This window comes from Caretta caretta, chromosome 13 (genome assembly GCF_965140235.1).
Source record: "Caretta caretta isolate rCarCar2 chromosome 13, rCarCar1.hap1, whole genome shotgun sequence".
Classification (NCBI taxonomy): Eukaryota; Metazoa; Chordata; order Testudines; family Cheloniidae; genus Caretta; species Caretta caretta.
The window spans coordinates 26,450,821-26,470,329 of record NC_134218.1 but is presented as its reverse complement, the minus strand read 5'-3'; the positions used below and the strand labels follow the sequence as shown (position 1 = coordinate 26,470,329).

General features: G+C 50.0%; 1 long non-coding RNA gene across 1 annotated transcript in view; it reads right to left on the bottom strand.

Annotated features, from left to right (window-relative positions):
- Positions 1–6,656: 6,656 nt before the first annotated feature.
- Positions 6,657–19,509, bottom strand: part of LOC125622419 (uncharacterized) — a 71,761-nt gene continuing 58,908 nt past the window's right edge. Inside the window, exons 7-8 of the long non-coding RNA XR_012664727.1 lie at positions 8,924–11,445; positions 6,657–6,754 (exon numbers count right to left, since the gene is read on the bottom strand). This is a non-coding gene — a long non-coding RNA (uncharacterized LOC125622419). The remainder of the gene's footprint in view (positions 6,755–8,923; positions 11,446–19,509) is intronic.

The following is a 19,509-nucleotide window of genomic DNA, read 5'->3' as shown; positions in this document are numbered from 1 at the left end:
CAGGACTCAAGAGTTGACTGCAAAGGTCACTTTAAGCCAAATTTACATCTCATGGTCCTGGAGCAAACCAAGGGCCAGGTCACCCCCTGGCACAAGCCTGAGCAGCTTCAGGGCTGCACAAACTTGGGCTGGTCTATAATAGCCCCAGAGGGGATGTCATGGTGACTGAGGATTACTAGACTGCACTGGCCACCCTTGGCCCTTTTAGTCACACCCTCATACCAAGGGCTGAAGGGGTTGGCATAAAGGTGGTCCACACCACCCAGGGGTTCCCCTACATTGTGGGAATTCCCATGTAGCTGCTGATGCCAACTTTATGGCTGCTTGCCACTGCTTGTACAGGGCCAGGCGTTGACCTATAGGGAGTCAGAGGCCTGAAAGAACTAACCTGGCCCCTCCACCCAAGTGGGAGGGAGGGGATTTGAAAACAGACTGGAAAATGGTCAAATCTAACCCTAAAGGCCAGCCAAATCAAGGAGGAGAGATTTAAAGTGCAGGAAAGGCCAAGCACCCAGGCTCAGGGCACCACCCATGGGATCGCTGGGCAGCAGCAGAGTTACCCGGGGCCAGCCACCTTCTTCCAGAAAAGCATTTCAAACGCAGAGACAGGACTTGCCCTCCAGTGGCTCACCTGGTGGGGCCGGGGGGAATGCTGGGGGACCTCAGGGGGCAGTTTTCTGTCTAGTTCTGCCAAGCCCCGGATTGCTGGACTCGGAACCTCTCCCCCCACCTCCCCTTCGCTCCAGCCTCTGGCTGCTTGCTCCGATCTGCATGTGAGCTTGGCTCGGGCCCCAGCGGCTCTGCCGGCTGACGGCGAGTGCGTGGGAAGCCCGGCTCCAGCATCGCCGCCTTGCAGCCCTGCAGGCAGGACAGTGAAGCGCAGCCGGCTCCGTTCCGCGGCAGCCCAGGGTGAGCGCGCAGCAGGGGCCAGAGCCGCAGCGCCGAGCAGGGAGCTGGGTGCAAACTCCAGAGTTGCTTCCGCCGCTCGGATGCGCCTGGGAGCTGTCTGCAGCCGGGCGAGGGAGACAGCTCTCGGCCAGGCACCGCTTGCCTGCGCTCTTGGGAAGAGTTGGCGCTGGAAGACGGCGAGAGCCCCTGCCGTCAGCCTGAGCACCGCCGCGGGGCGTTCCGCAGCTCCGGGCGGCGTGTCAGAGAGGCGTATCATAGCCCTGCACAGCTGGTGAGGAGGCGGGAGAGGCGCGTGGGGCCAGAGCCCCGAGCGGGATGGGTGCGGGGGCTGCGTGCGGGGGCTGCAGGGTGTTTCCGCGCGGGCACGTGGGGGGGAGACAGGGAGTGGGACCGCTCGCTGCTGGAGTGCGCCTGTTGTGGGACGCTCCCAGTCCCAGTGCAACAACCGGGAGGTCTTTGTGGGGCTGCCTGTGTGTGTGTGTGTGAGAGAGAGAGAGAGACCCTGAATGTACAAGCCCAGCGTATGTTACCCTCAGTGTAGTGGTTCTGTTTGTGTGTATGCCCATCTCTGTGTCTTGGGGGGAGTGAGTGTGAGAGAAAGAGAGTGAGTGTGTTTGAGAGTGTGTGTGTGAGAGAGAGAGAGAGAGGGAGACAGTGTATGTTGGGGAGTGAGTGTGTGTGAGAGAGGGAGAGTGTGTGTGTTGGGGGAGTGTGTGCATGTGAGAGAGAGAGAGAGATTGTGTGTTGGAGGAGTGTGTGTGTGTGTGTGTGTGTGTGAGGGGGAGTGTGTGACTGTGTGTGAGAGAGAGGGAGACAGTGTATGTTGGGGAGTGAGTGTGTGAGAGAGTGTGTGTGTGTGTGTGTTGGGGCAGTGTGTGTGTGTGTGTGTGTGAGAGAGAGAGAGATTGTGTGTTGGAGGAGTGTGTGTGTGTGTGTATGTCGGGGGAGTGAGTGTGTGTGTGAGAGAGAGAGAGTTTGTGTGTTGGAGGAGTGTGTGTGTGTGTCGGGGGAGTGAGTGTGTGCCTGAGTGAGTGTATTAGTGCGCTGTCTCTCTCAGAAGAGGCACCAGGACACAGACACGCTCCCCTTGACCCCCACTGCAGCTCAGCAGAGACCAGGTACAAAGGCTGAGGGAGAGGGACACTCCGACATAAGCAACGTCCCCCCTCCGCCCCCCACTCCCACAGGCTCCAGCTCCTGAGCTTGGTCAGGGATGGCTCCATGGATGGGGGGCGGGGGGTGAGGCAGGAGCAGTGGGGGCTAGAGATGGCCGTGAAGCAGGGCAGTGGGGGAGTAGGTGCCCCCCCTGCAGCTCAGTCTGTCCACTCTCTCCAGGTGCTGCTGCACCTGCCTGGTTCCCTCTAAGCCCCACTGGCTGTCGGAAGGTCAGATGAGGAGGTACCAGCACGATGCCACATTGAGTACCATGCCCTGGGCAGCAGCCCAGACTGCTCTCCCCTAAGGCCGGCCCGGGTAATATCTGTGTGTGTGTGTGTGTGTGTGTGTGTGTGTGTGTGCGTGGCGCGCGCATGTGCATGTCTCACTGAGTGTAAAAACTTTGTGTGTGTACGTGTGACTCAGCAAGTGTAAAATCTGTGTGTGGGTGTGTGCGTGCCACTCCCCAAGTGTAATATTCTCAACGTATGTGTTTGTGATCCAACAGGAAGTGGCCTAGGCCCTTCTCTGGGGGATCCTCCTGATCACTGCAGGAAGCCTGGCCATGCCAGCCCTGTCTGTGTGTGCGCATCGTGCACCGATGTGACCCGTTTGTCTGGATATTTGCCCATGGCTCGCCCCTCTCAGGTGGAGTTTCTGGAGACTCAGCATGTGAGGAGTCAGAGAACCAGCACCTGAAGAGAACTGGAGGAGCCCAGCTCACGACCCTGTCCCAGCCCGTCTGCCTTGTGAAGAGAAGAACCTGGCCAATGTTGGGTAACAGCAGCAGCCCCAATTGCACTCTCTCCAGCCCACCTCTTCTGGGGGAGATCTGCAAGCTCTTCGTCATGGTCCTGCTGATCGTTGCCATCACCCTGGGCAATGTGGTGAGCCTCCTGGTCTTCCTGCAAGCCAGGCAGTTCAGGACCTCTCAGGGCTACCTGAAAACCTCCTTGGCCCTGGCTGACCTGGCTGTGGGGTTCATTGTGGTGCCCTACTCCATATACAGGGAGGCGAGCAGTCTAGCCTCTGGCATGGGGCAGGGAAGCAGCAGTTACTCTATCCCATCCTTGCCCTGCTTCATCACCGGACCCATCTTCGCCGGCTGCACCTTCGTCTCCATCACCACCATCTTCCTGCTGTCAGTGGAGAGGAGCGTGGCGGTGCTGAAGCCCCTGCACAAGAGGGCGGTGATTACCAAGCGGCGGACGGTCTGGCTCATCCTGCTCTCGTGGTCCGTGAGCTTCTTGCTGGCAATAGTGCCTATGATCTCCAGGTCGGACATCACCTTGCAGTATAACCCCTGCAGCAAGATGTGCACCTACACCTTCCCAGCAGGCAGGCTGCCTGGCTCCGCCTGGAACGTCATGCTGCTCTTCCCAGCCTTTGACTTCTCCCTGCTGGGGGGCACTTTCGTCATCAACTTCATCACCTTCGCCGCCATCCACCAGTACTGCAAGGCCCGCAGGCAGCTGGGCAGTGAGGCACAGCATGGCAGCCACCTCTCCTCTGACATCACCGCGGCCAAGACCATTGGCATCCTGACCTTTACCTTCTCGGCCTCCTTCAGCCCTGTCGCCGTCTTCGTGGTGGGCTCCGTGCTGGGCTACCAGTGGTGTCAGTTCTCCTTCTACGCCTTCTGGATTCTGACCTCCAACAGCTGCTGGAACGTGGCCATCTACAGCGCCTGGGACCCCAAGTTCCGGCAAGGAGTCAGGGAGCTGTTCAGCAAGCCGGTGCTGAACTCTGCCTCCCAGCGCCCCAGCCGCTCCACGGAAGGGGACAGCTCAGCTCCAGCCTGTGTGGCTGTCCTCAAGGAGATGTTTCACCCAGAGAATGCCTGATGTGAGCTCTACGCACAACACTTTGCCAGGAAGGCCCCTGTGTTCCTATCATACAGGCGCCTGCAGCCACAGGAAGTCAGTGCAATCTGGGTTTGTGCCAGCAGCTCAGCTCTGCCCCACCAGCTGGGGCTGATGGGGAAGCCTTTATTAGGCTACTTATTTTTGCAGAGCGATGTCATGAGCTGGGATCTTGGGGAAAGGCATATTTTCAGTGCTGTTATGTGTGTATGGATAACTCGGTAACCATTTAACTCTTGCAGAGACAGGTTTTCTACCCCATGGATTGAAATTGCAGGAGTACATGGCAAAAACATAAAGAAGGAGGGGGCAAAATAAGGTTTCAGACTGTTTGTGACAGCACTAATCTTCCAGAAATGGATGGAAATATGTTTGTCAGGGTTCCTTCCCCACTCTGAACTCTAGGGTACTGATGTGGGGACCGGCATGAAAGACCCCCTAAGCTTATTCTTACCAGCTTAGGTTAAAAACTTCCCCAAGGTACAAACTTTGCCTTGGCCTTGAACCCTATGCTGCCACCACCAAGCTTCTTACACAAAGACCAGGGAAAGAGCCCACTTGGAGACATCTTTCCCCAAAATATCCCCCCAAGCCCAACACCCCCTTTCCTGGGGAAGGCTTGATAATAATCCTCACCAATTTGTACAGGTGAACACAGACCCAAACCCTTGGATCTTAAGAACAATGAAAAATCAATCAAGGTCTAAAAAGAAGAATTTTAATTAAAGAAAAGGTAAAGGAATCACCTCTGTAAAATCAGGATGGAAAATACTTTACAGGGTATTCAGATTCAAAACACAGAGGATCCCCCTCTGGGCAAAACCTTAAAGTTACAGAAAACAGGAATAAACCTCCCTCTTAATACAGGGAAAATTCACATAAAACAAAAGATAAACTAATCCGCCTTGCCTGGCTTACCTATACTGGTTACAATATTGGAGACTTGGATTAGGATGGGTTGGAGAAGATGGATTTCTGTCTGGCCTCTCTCAGTCCCAAGAGAGAACAACCACGTAAACAAAGAGCACAAACAAAAACCTCCCCCCCCCCCATCCCCCTGCAAGGTTTGAAAGTATCTTGTTTCCTTATTGGACTTTTGGGTCAGATGCCAGCCAGGTTAGCTGAGCTTCTTAACCCTTTACAGGTAACAGGATGTTGCCTCTGGCCAGGAGGGATTTTATAGCACTGTATACAGAAAGGTGGTTACCCTTCCTTTAATATTTATGACAATGTCTCTGCTCTGTGCTGAGCTACAGGGTGGCCATATAATGTAAGGAATCCACCATACCATGTAATTAACATCCCTTACATTGTTATTGCTAATTTTAAAATGGTTTTTAGAGAGGCCATAAATGTGCAAGATCCTTTACAACTAGGGGGAAAACAGATTTCCCTACCCTGAGCCAACTTCTCTCTTTCCCCCAACCACTCACACTTCCACTCTTATAACACCAATAAAGCATTGGCAGGGTTTACCTTGAAGGTCCTGTGTACAGTAACAGGCTTACAGTGGCACAGCTGTTAGATGAGATAAAACTCTGGACAGCGGATCAGGTAAGAAAAGGAGAATGCAATTCTGGGGCCTGCGGTGTGAAGTGGTGCTCGCTGATGTTGACAGAGTGGAAAACATTGCTGGAAGAAGGAGGTTTTAAGTCTTCTGTGAAATGCTGCTCTATAGCTGTTGTTTGTAGAATGCCTATTTGACATGCCACGGGACAGATACAGTATCTTTGGGGGACCATATATTGTATTAAGTTTATGGATGTTTTAGATCTCATTGTGAGCCAGAGAGTCTATGCAACTCTGTGGGGGGTTACCACAGCTCCTCTCGGAACTGAAATGAATCACTCAGGCTGTAAACACCTCCAGAGAGGTACCACCCAGTAGGGAGGTTTGCCTAGACTGGTTCAGGCTGGGTGTTCCAGGAAGCGAAGAAAGGGCTTTTGGTATACAAAGGCTGAGTTTGGGGTGACTCAGGGGCCTCCTTTATGATTCAACAAACAAACAGACAGGACCTTCTGTCCAAGGGGGAGCCAACGCTTGCAGAAGGGTTGGAAAGACTTTGGCTTGCTACAGCCCCATAAGACTGATGAGTGATCTCGGAACAGTCATTGTTTTTTATGTATTTTCTCAGTAATGATTTTGCCTTAAGAACAGATGCTTTGCTTTGTTAAGGTTAGTTGGTAACTAGTGTACACTTCTTGTAGCCCACAGAGAAAGGTTAACCACAAGAGGAAATCAGAGTGAAGTGCCGAGGGCCTACTGCAAGCCCTCTGTCTGGAGGGAGCTAGAGAAGCAGGTCTCTGCCTGAGAGAGGTGATGTCTAGGAAGCCTGAAAACTTTAAGTGGGTGCCCTCGAGGAAGACCAGGAGTGGAGTCAAAGGAACAGTTAACCCTGCAACTGTGACATGCTGTGGCAGCGGGACAGTGGGAAACTGCTAGTAAAGGGCCAACAGCAGAGAACGCAAGTACTGTAGAAGGGGAAAGCACAGTGAAAAGTCTCATTGTCTTTTCTGGAAAGAAACAGTGAAGCTAGAATCAGGGGGAAATAAGAACATAAGAATGGCCAAACTGAGTCAGACCAATGGTTCATTTAGCCCAGTATCCTGTCCTCTGACAGTGGCCAGTGCCAGGTGTTTCAGAGGAAATGAACGGAATAGATCCATCCTACGTCATCCAGTCCCAACTTCCCCCATGGCCCCATGTCATGGAGTTGTACTCACCTCTCGCGAGCGCCCCCCTGGCCGAGTGCATGTGTTTGCACTCTCTCTCTCTTGGTGGTGTGTCTTTGGAGACTCAGCCTTCTGTCCGAGTCACACACAATCTGTCTGTGCGATGAAAGCAAAGCAAAACCCCTTCTGGGGTACAAGTCCAACAGGGATCTCTCTCAGTTCCCCCTGTAATGTCTCCCACAAGTTGTCCCTGCTCTGGGATAGAGCAGTGCTCCAAGGCTCCCTCCCTGGAGGTAATGTCTTTGCCCTTTTAGGACCTTTCTGGCCACAACTCTCTAGCAGGGCCACTGCAGTTCAGTTCCCACCTCTGGGGGTGCCTCAATGTCCAGGCCACTTACCCTAGTGACTAATGGGAGTTGGGGGGGACCCAGGCCCACACACTACTCCAGGTCAAAGCCCAGGGACCCTGTAGAGAGCAGCCATCTGCTGTGTCCCTTTAACTAGATCACACGGCTTCTCTAAATTCCCTGGGTCACTTCCCCATGCCGTCTTCACCCTTACCTCAGGGCCTTGTTCTAATGGGAGTCCCAGTAGCTAGCCCCGAGCCATCCACTCTCGTCCAGCTCTAGCAAGGACCTGTTCTCAGTCTGGCTCTGCAGATCTTCTTATACTAGCCTGCTTGGTTGCTTGGGCCTTGATTGGTTGCTTCCCACACAGCCATTCTAGGCAGCTTGGAGGACGTCTCTACTGCCCTTTTCTGGGGGGGGGGGGTGTCGGGGCCACAAGGCCTCCAGCAGGGACATCAGGGCCTAGTCCACCCCATCACACCCCCACCCTTGCTCCACCTCTTCCCCAGAGGCCTCGGTGGAAAAGGTGGAGCAGGAAGGGGTGGAGCAGGGGGAAGAGGTGGAGTGGGGAAGGACCTTGTGATGGAGCAGGGGGCAGGGCCATCATCAAGGTGCCGGTGGCCCCTCCCATTTCTAGGGAGCTTCTGGAGCTCACGTCCAGCATCCCCAAACTCTTAAAAACTTCCTTTTGGTCTGTGCTGAATTACAGCTGTGAAACATGGGCATTCAAACAATCAATAATGAAGAGACTACAATCCTTCGAATTATGGTGTTCCAGGAGAATTCTGAAAATATCAAGGCGAGACCATGTAACCAGTGGAAAAGTACTGGAGATTATTGGAATTCAGCAAATGGTAGTTAGATATTTTATGAAAAGAGAGGTTTGATTTGTAGGGCATATTTTAAGAGGGTCAGAGGGCAATGCATGTGTATGGGCACTGGAAGGGAACGTTAATGGCAGAAGAACACAAGTCAGGAAAAGATGATCTTCGATAAAAAATGCGGTACCCTGGGTTGATCAAAGGATTATTCATCCACAAAGAGATTAGCAGAGGACTCTACAGAATGGGTTACCATGGTTGCAAACCTTCAGTAATGGAGATGTCACATAAGGAGGAGTAAGCAGTGTAGCTCCACTGAGGTCAAACGGGCTATGCTCATCCCCATCAGCCAAAGAGCTTGTGCTACCTGTTTGTCTCTGGTTCATCAGTTTTGCTCATTTTTCTAGTAAACAACACTGCCAAAATATGACGAGTGCGGAGTGGTCTGCATTCCAGCGGCAAAGATCAGATGCCATGGACTGCGCAGAGTTACAGATAAAATTAAGGTTTCAGAGTAGCAGTCGTGTTAGTCTGTATTCACAAAAAGAAAAGGAGGACTTGTGGCACCTTAGAGACTAACAAATTTATTTGAGCATAAGCTTTCGTGAGCTACAGCTCACTTCATCGGACGCATTCAGTGGAAAATACCGTGGGGAGATTTATATACACAGAGAACATGAAACAATGGGTGTTACCATACACACTGTAACCAGAGTGATCACTTAAGGTGACCTATTACCAGCAGGAGAGCCGGGGGGAGCGGGAGGGAAGCACCTTTTGTAGTGATAATCAAGGTGGGCCATTTCCAGCAGTTGACAAGAACGTCTGAGGAACAGTGGGGGGTGGGGGGTGGAATAAGCTATTAATCAGCATTCAGAAATGCCCTAGTCCCTACATAATTTGTGTTTTGGACTATATGTGGAAGGGGGACTATATCTCCCCCTTCCACAAATACAAAAGTAGCAATTAAGGATGCACCTAGGTGACCAGAGAAGTGTGAGAAATCAGGACAGAGGGTGGATGCACCTCCTATTGAAAGACAATGAGAGCTGGGTGCCTGCTCTACTTGAGTGTCCCTGAAAATCTCCCCCTTCCTGCCCTGAACACCATAGACATGAGGAACACTTTTAGCTCTTTATATGTATCAAGCAACTTACATGTTTCCAGGCTGGAGCCAGGAACTTGCTCTTGACTGTGAGGCATCAATGGAAACTTTGCAATCAATATGTCATGGTCATCCATTTGTTTTGGCAGCCATTCATTTTCACATTAGAAGAGGTTATTTCAGAAGTTCATCTTCTAAGGGATTCCCAGCTTTCTGAAGTTAGCTGAGCTTCTGTTCACACACACTGACAGAGAGACAAGGAAATGTACATTTTTCCTTTGACAGCTATTAAACCTGAGCTCATCACTGAGCTAAACCATTGTATTAATTTCCATTGCAAATGAGATGAGTGTCTACACCTACTCTAGTGATAAAAGGCCAAACATTTCTACTACTTAATTAAATGAACACATGTTTGAATCATGAAGCTGGTAAGTGATTCCATCAGAATAGCATCATTACCAATTGTAACATATTGTTATGGGTAACTAGACATCTTTTGAATGTTTTTGGCAGCAACATGTAATACTGTCAAACTTTGTCATTCCTTTCACCTGGTATACAGTTGATGTTCTTGTAAAATTTGAAATGCAAATTTAGATGCAGTAACCCTTGGAAATAAAACCAGTGAGGATGCAGATTCATATGCTGGATACTTGTACATATTTTTATTTATTGTGGGCAAATACTGTTTGTGTTACAGTAATGAATGGATTGAGGAGATAGATTTAGTACCACAAAATCATATGTACAAAGCTGAGAGCCATACAGTACAGACATAGGGTCTGATTTAGTGCTGCCCTATACCTGGTGTCATTATTTACACTAGTGCAAAGCTACCATTTTGATTTGCACTTGGTTTGAACTGACAAAAATGACAACATGAGATGCAGAACAACAATGAAGTGGGCCTACATTATTTAAACTTAACTCTCCCCATTTTTACAAGCAAAACCTTAATACCCAACAGTCAAACAATTGACCATTGCTGCTACTTGAGTGTATTCATTGAAATGTGATTTGCTTACAATGTGTGCATGTTCCTTTCTAGTATTTCTTTTATTCCTGCCTGGAAAAAATCTTCTTCCCCCCTCATCTTGAAAGAGAACCATTTTTAAGCGGAATAAAGTGTCTCTGAATAGCTTTTGTGAACCACCAACATCCCACAATGAACAGGTGAATTCGGAGAGAATTGGGGGTTTCTAAAGAGCGATTCTAGAAAGAGCACCAGATTACCTAGGAATTTATGTCCAAGAGCAATTCAAAAGTACATTACAAGCAAGTTATCAAAGTGCACTAGACTTACTAGCTCATCCTTGATTATAATAGCCAACAAAAAATAATAATAGATTCTTATTGGAAATTGTTAATATACCAATTTCTTACCTTATTTCCTAGGATTCTTTGTATCAGTTATCAGTTTCTGTGACCTTAAAGTAATTACTTTGGACCAGATCCTGCCACCCTTACTTTTCCACACTCCTGTCTGATATAGCTCTGCCAGCAAAACTTTCCAGTGGCTGAATGTCAATGTCATTGAATTTCAATAAGACTCAGGAGCCTAAGGCCCAGATCCACAAACAGATCTGGGATTTGGGTGCCACTGAGATTCTCAAAGCCCCACTCAGCTGGCACCTACACATGGAGGTGCCTACATTTCCACTGTTAATGACCCGGCGGCACCTAAGTTTCTGCTACTGGGCATGCACACTGCCATCTCAGTCCTAAGTCCCAGTAGGAGTCTCCCTCTAGGCATTCCCCCACCTATCTCATCTCTGCGGCCCATCCTGGAGGCATTCTCAGAGCACACCAGGTGGTGGGCAGGCGGGGGAGGGTGAGGCAGTAGCCTCACCGAGCACACTTTAGCCCAGTGCTTAAGGTACTCACCCAGGATGTGGGTTCAACTTCTCTTTCTGCCTGATGTGGCAAAGGGATCTGAATTCAGGTTGCCACCTCTCAGCTGACTACGCCTCAGCCACTGGATCACAGTGTCTTTCTCACTTTCATTTTTGCCCAGAACGTCCCATAGTTCAGGCACAAATGTCAGGGTTTGTCTACATGTGGAATTACAACCTTGTGTTAACACATGCTAATGATCACGCTTGTCAGGTCTAGCATAAGCAGGGCACAAGCATTTGCTGCTGGTCCATATTTAACCCTAGGGGAGCTGACTTGACTAGGAAAAAATGTGGGTTTAACATTCAAAGTAGCTACAATATTTCAAAACACCATTAGCACCCAGTGTGGGCACTGTGTAACCTCTTTAAAATCCTGCTAGCTGGCTGTGTAATGACAAGGTTGGCGCCACAGTTTAAACACAGCTAGCAGCAAACGTGTCTGTCCTCTGGACTGTGAAGTGATGCTCTCAGCTCTGGCATCCCTGTCCTGCTTAACTTTCCTGCAGCCCAGCTGGATCCTCATGCAGCCAGAGGGGCATCAGGGATGGCCTGCAGCTTCTGCTCCCCATCTCTGCTGGAGGCTGCTTCAGCATCTGTTCTGCAGGTAGCAAGGTGGCCTCTTTGCATCTCATCTCTCTGTTACCCTGCTGGATCTGAGTGGGTAAGGAAGGAGCAGCTGGAGGGAAGGAGGAGACAGAAGGAAAAGATAGACAGTGAGGGTCTCAGTCCTGGCCCTAGACTCCCAATTCTAGGCCTGCAGATGCTGTCACCCAGCACCTAGCCACAGCCCCTCCGAGTACCCTGCCACTGCTGCCTGAGGCAGGGGGTGTGCCGGAGGATCAATGACTTGTCAGGCACAGAGCTGCATAAAACTAGGCAGCTGTGTGTCTTGTCTGCACTAGTTACAGTTGCATTAGTTACCAAGATTATAATTCAAGATACACAGACAATTCCCAAGGGAAGAAGGAGGCCCCAGGTATGCTCAACTCAATTTGTTCTTTTAAAGGCCACATCCTGACCCCATCAAATTGCAGTCAATTGCAAAACTCTCCTTTGACGTCAAAAGAATCTGGATTTAGTTCTTATTGCTTTTATAGTTTATTGATTTGGTTTTGCACTCTGACAGCAAATGTATCTGGATTGCAACCAGATCTTGAGAAGGAGAGAGAATCCCTCTGGATTCTTCTCCTTTTCCCATTTATTAGGGCACAGTCAGATTTAAATCAAATCAAATCACAGGGTCAAATCCATCCCTGCTGTAAGCCCCAATGGAGTTACAACAGGGGTGAACTTGCACCATGCTTTAAAATCATTAAGTGTCTATGCTACTAACCTTCAGTCAAAATTTCCAAATCTGGCAACCTAAAGTTAGACTCCTGTCAAGGTTCCTTCCGCACTCTGAACTCTAGGGACGTGCATGAAGGACCCCCTAAGCTTATTCTTACCAGCTTAAGTTAAAAACTTCCCCAAGGTACAAACTTTGCCTTGTCCTTGAACCCTATGCTGCCACCACCAAGTGTGTTAAACAAATAACAGGGAAAGAGACCACTTGGAGATGTCTTCCCCCAATATATCCCCCCAAGCCCTTACACCCCCTTTCCTGGGGAAGGCTTGGTAATAATCCTCACCAATTTGTACAGGTGAACACAGACCCAAACCCTTGGATCTTAAGAACAATGAAAAATCAATCAGGTTCTAAAAAGAAGAATTTTAATGAAAGAAAAGGTAAAAGAATCACCTCTGTAAAATCAGGATGGTAAATACCTTACAGGGTAATCAGATTCAAAACATAGAGAATCCCTCTAGGCAAAACCTTAAGTTACAAAAAGACATAAAAACAGGAATATACATTCCATTCAGCACAGCTTATTTTACCAGCCACTTAACAAAAGGAAATCTAATACATTTCTAGCTAGATTACTTACTAACTTAACAGAGTTTCTGAGACTGCATTCCTGATCTGTTCCTGGCAAAAGCATCACACAGACCAACAGACCCTTTGTTCCCGCCCCTCCACCCCAACTTTGAAAGTATCTTGTCTCCTCATTGGTCATTTTGGTCAGCGAGGTTATCCTAGCTTCTTAACCCCTTACAGGTGAAAGGGTTCTGCCTCTGGCCAGGAGAGATTTTATAGCACTGTATACAGAAAGGTGGTTACCCTTCCCTTTATTTTTATGACAACTCCCAAACTCATATTTAGCACCAAAGTAAATTTTATTTGTAGATGCCTAACTATAGATTTAGGAGCCTAATTTTAGGCACCTAGCTTTGAAATTTTTGTCTTTGGGGTACTAAAACTGAATTAAAACCAGATTAATTTACCTTTTACCATCCAAGCTGTTGGCTTACTTTCTACATTTCTTTCCATTTAGACAGCAAAAGCAACCTGGTTGGTTTCACCCGTGAGTATATGTTTCATTTTCCGGCTCTCCTGCACTAGCTCAGTGTTGCAATGGTTGCAAGGGAAGGCTTACATTGGAATTGTTCTTCTTCCACTTAATTTAAACCCATTTGCACATTAATTGAAAGATAGGGTAAGAAATGGAGCAGAGACAGGGCAGAGTGAAATAACACAGGGACACTGAAAAAAGGAGTAGACAGAAAAACCTTAATGAGAACATAAATAGTCTGTATATTGTACATAGGGTTCCTGCTTGTGGCAGTCTCACTGGGAGAGTTCTGGCCCTACGCAGAACAGCCTTTAGTTAGAAAGACAAGGAGAATGAGAGAATATCTTTTATTGGACCAACACATTTCAGACCAGACGCTGACGTGCTGTAAATTAGCATATGCCGATTTGCACCAGCTAAGGATCTGACGCTATATTTTTACACTGCATCTCCTTTGGGGGAAAAATGGGTTTACATTAAAGGATGGAAAGGTTTGCAAGTCGAGCTAGGTTTGTGAACCCTGTGACCCTCCCTGCAAAAAGAGATAGGGACCGACTTTCAGCAGTGCTGAGAATCCATGGCCCCAGTCAAACTCTGTCGGGTTGGGGGCACCCAGAAGTTCTGAGAATCAGGCCTGTGGTTGGTATAATTCACCTAAGCATGGTTCAAATCCCAACTTCCAACCAAAAATATCTCCACATGTTCTCACTGATTTGTCATGAAAAGACCATTTTTAGTTCCAGGGAGCTTCCGACAGAAATTCAGTTCACGCATTGATCATCAGAATGTGCCATATGGGTTTTCAAATGGCCACCAGGCTGCTATGATAACAACTAAGTGGTGGGATTTGGTCCAGCACAGAACACAACATTATAAAGGCTGTGAGCCCTAATGCTTTTAGGAATAAGCTGATCACTGGCTCGGCTAAGGAACAATTTCCCCTCTTCTCCGGTGTTGTTGTAGGTTGCAGGTTTTATGCTTTCTCCGAAACATCCAGCATTAGCTGGAGTGAGAGACTTACTAGACACTGTGTAGTAATACCTCTGCCCTTATATTATCCCATCTTGAACCATTAGCCTCCCTGTGGCGCTGGCTCAGAAGAGGTGGAAAGGTGCGGAGTGGTGTGCACACAGACATGTTCAAGCTACTTTCTGCTATTGTCAGGGATGATCTGACAGCTGGAAATGGGGTTGAGTGGCTGATGTCGATCCAGGGACAAGTAAATGGCCACCTTCTTCAAGGCAAGAGACACATTTCTTTATAAAGTGCTCCTCACTCACATGCTCGGAAATTACTAGGTTCAGGCTTTGTTTGTGAAAGGTGCTTGCTTTACAGCTCCGGAATCCAGAGTGCAGTATTTATCCATAGAAGAGCATGGACAGCAGCAGAACAAGCTTCATGCCCCTACACCTCGCCTCCCTCCTTGGTCAACATGCCCCACTTCTTACCTCAAGGATCAGAGAGGTGTTCAAACCTCAATGCCCGTTCAGTGCTTGAGCTCTAGTCTTAGCTAATACTGCTGAGGGGGGTGGGGCATTGTAGTGTTGGGTACTGTGATGTGGTCACTCATTTAGGTGAGACCACCAACTCGTTTCACACAGGATTTACTAAGGCGCCACTGGAGGTCAGCGACCCCCAGCCGATACTGACCTGTTCCACATTCAGCCATGTGATCTTCTAGAGTAGACACAGTATTCCATGGCCAATCGCCATAACTATCCAGGCTACCGAGCTACCCAGGCTTCACCACTGAAGTGCATCCCTAGAAGTGGATGGTGAGAATTTAAATTCTAGTGTCACGTGATGGGCCCTGCCTGCAGCAGACTATGGCACAAGTGGTGCCCCTGCCTCAGTTCCCCTTTTCTTCCAGAGACTCCAGGAACTCCATGGCAAGCTTTCAGAGCATACGTAGCCCTTAGTGGGGTGAATTTATTACAAAAGGTCCCACAACCATACCAATAGTGCCCAGCACAGTCAAAAACAAGTCCCAACAGTCCATCAACACCAAGAAAAGTTCTGGCATCTCTCCCCACAGTCCAGCTCTCAGCTATGGCTCTGATAGTTCTCACCCCAGCCCCTCTAGCTGGGGTGCTTCTCCATCTTGTCTCCTTCTCAGGTATGTTTCCACCTCTTGCCTGGAGACACAGCAGACTCACCTCTCCATCCTTCCCCCATCATCAGCCCTTTGGGGCCTCCAGCTTCTGGCTCAAAGAGCCAGCAGGCATCTCCCTCTGCATCTCCCAGCCTTCAGCTCCCTCTGGCCTAGGGAAGTTTGTACGTGGGCCCCACACAAATGCCTTCTGCTATGACCTCTCTCACCACTAAGCTCTCAGGCCAACTCCACTCTTCTTCTGCACTCTCTCCCCTTCACTGGATGCCCCCTGGTCTTCCCTCACTTGCCTTTGGGCTGTTGTCTCTCATTTATAACAGCCCCACCCGCATCATCACACTAAACTCAGATGCACCTGGTAGAACCGGAGCTCTGGGCCCCATTTAATTTAAGGGACCAGTAACCCTGTTTCAACTGAGGCATCTGAGATCACAAAGTGCTTTGAGTCTCCTGCAGTGGGAAGCAAGCTGATTTTAGGAGCTGGAGTGGCGAAGGGCCTATGAAATCACATGAGCTTTCTGGTCACCCTTTCGTGGAGGTTGGCATAGATTTATTTGAATTAAATAGGGAAAGATGACCTCTTATTACGGAACTACTCCTATATGTTTTTAATTGAGCCATTTCACCACACAGTGTGTAGCTATGTAACAAGGCATTGCAAATTGTAGCTTCCTTGTCATGGAATTCAGGCTCTGTTAAAAAACCAGTAAGGGCCCACAATTCACAAATAAAAGGCCAGTGCTTATGCCGAGAATGCAGTGGGCGCCCTACTCAGATTATTCTGTCTATACAGCACTGTTTGCAATCAGGGAGAACTCCTTTCTGACACAGATATCTCTCAGCAGGTATTTCATCCACCCAATTACTCCACTGACAAAAGAGGCAGTTTGCTGGGCCAGATTCTGCTCCCACTTATCTTAGCGTAAAATCAACAGAGCGACTCCAGATTGGTAAAAGTCTGGTTTATGGTGTGTTGGTTTCCCGGAACATTTGCTCCAAGTCCCGGAAGGGACGGACAAACAGAAGGACATCAGAGAATGCCTAATTTGGGGTTTGAAGCACCTTCATGGGAGGCTGTTATAGACCCAGCTATTCTCATTAGGGTTCTTACTCACATTGCCAGCAACCTGTAAGGAATAATCAGAATTTATTTTGTTCTATTGGGGGATAAAACCCCTTATGCTGACGAATGGCTCAGAGGCCCTTCGTTTGGGTTAAATGTAAGAAGTGATCTTCAAGAAGCAGTAGCGGTCTCCAGGACAAAGGCCACACGGGAATGCTAATGCCTCGGGAGGAGGGGTGTTTACTGAATTTGCTTCGGGGATAAAGAGGTGTGGGGGACAGATATGGGACAAGGAGAGAGAGAGAGAGAGAAACAATCAGAAACAGACTGAGAAGGGTAGAAAACACACACAGCTAGGACAAAGGGGTTTGGAGGGCAGGGGTGCAAGAGGGGGTCAGGAGCGCAGGCTCCAGGTGGCGTTTACCTCAAGCAACTGCTGGAAGCAGCAGCATGGTCCTCCTCTGGCTCCTACGCGGAGGTGCAGCCAGGCGGCTCTGCATGCTGCCCCATTAGCAGGTGCTGCCCCTGCAGCTCCCATTGGCCACGGTTGCCAGCCAATGGGAGCTGTGGGGATAGTGTGCGGAGCTGGCTGCCCCTGTGCGCAGAAGGCAGAGGCGGGACATGCTGCTGCTTCCGGGAGCTGCGCGGAGAAGCTATAGGAGAAGTCACGGTTGGGCATTCGTGGAGAAGGGAGCGGGAGCTTTAGTTACATCCATATAATTCTATAGAGAAGTTTGCAAAGGGAATTCTGAAAGCAAGGAGCCAGGTGAGTTTCTTGTGATGTAACCTGTGAACTGCCCCTCCCTGGATGCCCTGCTGTGCTGTAAGTGACCGTAGAAAGGAAACCACCCTCACACCAGGATTTGGCACTAAGGGCTCAGTCCTGTCCCCAGCGTTACTGCCCACCTGCAACTATTTTAAAGGCACCAGAGCTGCCCATCTGCAGGCCAGCAAGCTGGGATTCTAAGCCATTGAAAGCCGGGGCGTTCAAAGTGAAGGCCGATGCTTGGACTGCAGCCTAGCCCTGAGAACGAGGCATGGGCTTCCCCAGGGCTGCGGGGCCCAGCACGGTGCCTGAGCTGGGGACGGAGCAGCAGCCTCGGCTCTTTTCTGTCTGAGACTGTGAACGTCGTGCTCGCGAAAGGCTGGATTGTTAGCCCCGGAGACCAAGCTTCTGTGCCTAGAATAGGGGCGACCGGGGCTGCAGCCATGCAAGCTTCCCCCAGGCCATTGTGCCTCAAGCGTCTGCTCCGACTGCCCGGCTGGGGCGGTTGCCGCTCCCCTCCCTCCTGTCATAGGCCTCACCTGCTCCCTCCCCAATGCCCACTGCCCTCCACACACCTGCCTCCTTCTCCCCTGCCCTCTGGCGCCCCTTCCACCACACTGCCTTCACCCCCTGGCTGTCCCTTCTCCCTCACACAGCACAGCCCCCTGGCTCACCCCCCAGCTGGATTCCCCTCAGTCTCTTCCCCAGGCCAGTTTGGGTTTCCCTGTAACACAAACAATACCTCCTCCCACCCCACTGTCCTGCTGGTAATAGCTTATCTAAAGTGATCATCAGGTGGGCCATTTCCAGCACAAATCCAGGTTTTCTCACCCTCCACCCCCCCACACAAATTCACTCTCCTGCTGGTGCTAGCCCATCCAAAGTGACAACTCTTTACATAATCAAGTCGGGCTATTTCCTGCACAGATCCAGGTTTTCTCACATCCCCCCCACCCCCATACACACACAAACTCACTCTCCTGCTGGTAATAGCTCATCTAAACTGACCACTCTCCAAGTTTAAATCCAAGTTAAACCAGAACATCTGGGGGGGGGGGTAGGAAAAAACAAGAGGAAACAGGCTACCTTGCATAATGACTTAGCCACTCCCAGTCTCTATTTAAGCCTAAATTAATAGTATCCAATTTGCAAATGAATTCCAATTCAGCAGTTTCTCGCTGGAGTCTCTGTGTGTATATAAAGTCTGCTGCAGTTTCCACGGTATGCATCCGATGAAGTGAGCTGTAGCTCACGAAAGCTCATGCTCAAATAAATTGGTTAGTCTCTAAGGTGCCACAAGTACTCCTTTTCTTTTTGCGAATACAGACTAACACGGCTGTTCCTCTGAAACCTGCCCCCTGACACAGTCACTTTCTGAGTTGTCCGCAGGCACGTTAGATCCGTTGCTCGCCAGCTCCCGGCTGGGGGGAAACCCGTAACACGAGGCCTCTGTAACCACTGATGCTCGGGGAGCCAGTTCAGCACATTAGCACTCATCAACACCCCGCGGTGTCCACCCCAGGGAGGAGCGCTGCTCCCTGCAGACTGCCTCCTAGCACGGATGCTGCAAGGCACCAACCACCAATCCGGCAGCGCTCTGATGTGTTACTGGGGCCTCGACTTCACTGCTCAAAACGGTGCCTTTTTTTTAAACCTCAGGGTAAGTCACACACATAGGACAGTGAAGCCAGCCACTGACGTCAGTTCGGTCTGCACGCAGAAGCGTATGGCGTACAGGCATGGCGCGTGAGCTGTACGCCCCAGGGAACGGCTCTGGCTATGGGGCAGGGCACTAGCAGTTGGGCAGGCCTCTTTGCTGGTTTGAAGCCAGCCAGTCTCAGTTTTCTGAGGTTTGTCCCTGTCCGGTACTGATAGAAAAGGGGCCATGGTCTGGGTTCATTGTGGGAGACACAGGATGCCATTTTGCAGCGCATGCTGCTCTGCCCCCAACCCCACTGGCGTGACCTGGCATGCACCATGCATGCCGAGCCACACTGGCAGGGCTGGGGCCATGCCCTTCCGGAAGTACCTGGATGTCCTGTATTCTGGGGCTGCATCACCCTCCCGTGGCAGGGGAGGAAGGGACAGCCGGAGGCAACAGGATACTATCCTGCTAAAAATAGCAGGGTAGGCATGGGAAGCCAGGCGTGGGCATGTAGAGAGCCGGGGAGGGTATATATCCTAGGGGTTCGGACATGCAGGGCACGCAACTTGCCAAAGCCGTGTCTGACCGGCTACGCTGCTGTTGATACGTAGGCCTTCTCTTCACGGCTTTGAGTCGGGCATGTCCTTGTTCTACTGCAATGGGAGTTTTATTTCAGTGGACCGTGATCTCTAAGTAACCTCCAGCAAGAGGTTGTTCAGGGAGGAATAAGCAGCCGTGTACTGCTGGAGTGGACCAGTATGCAGCA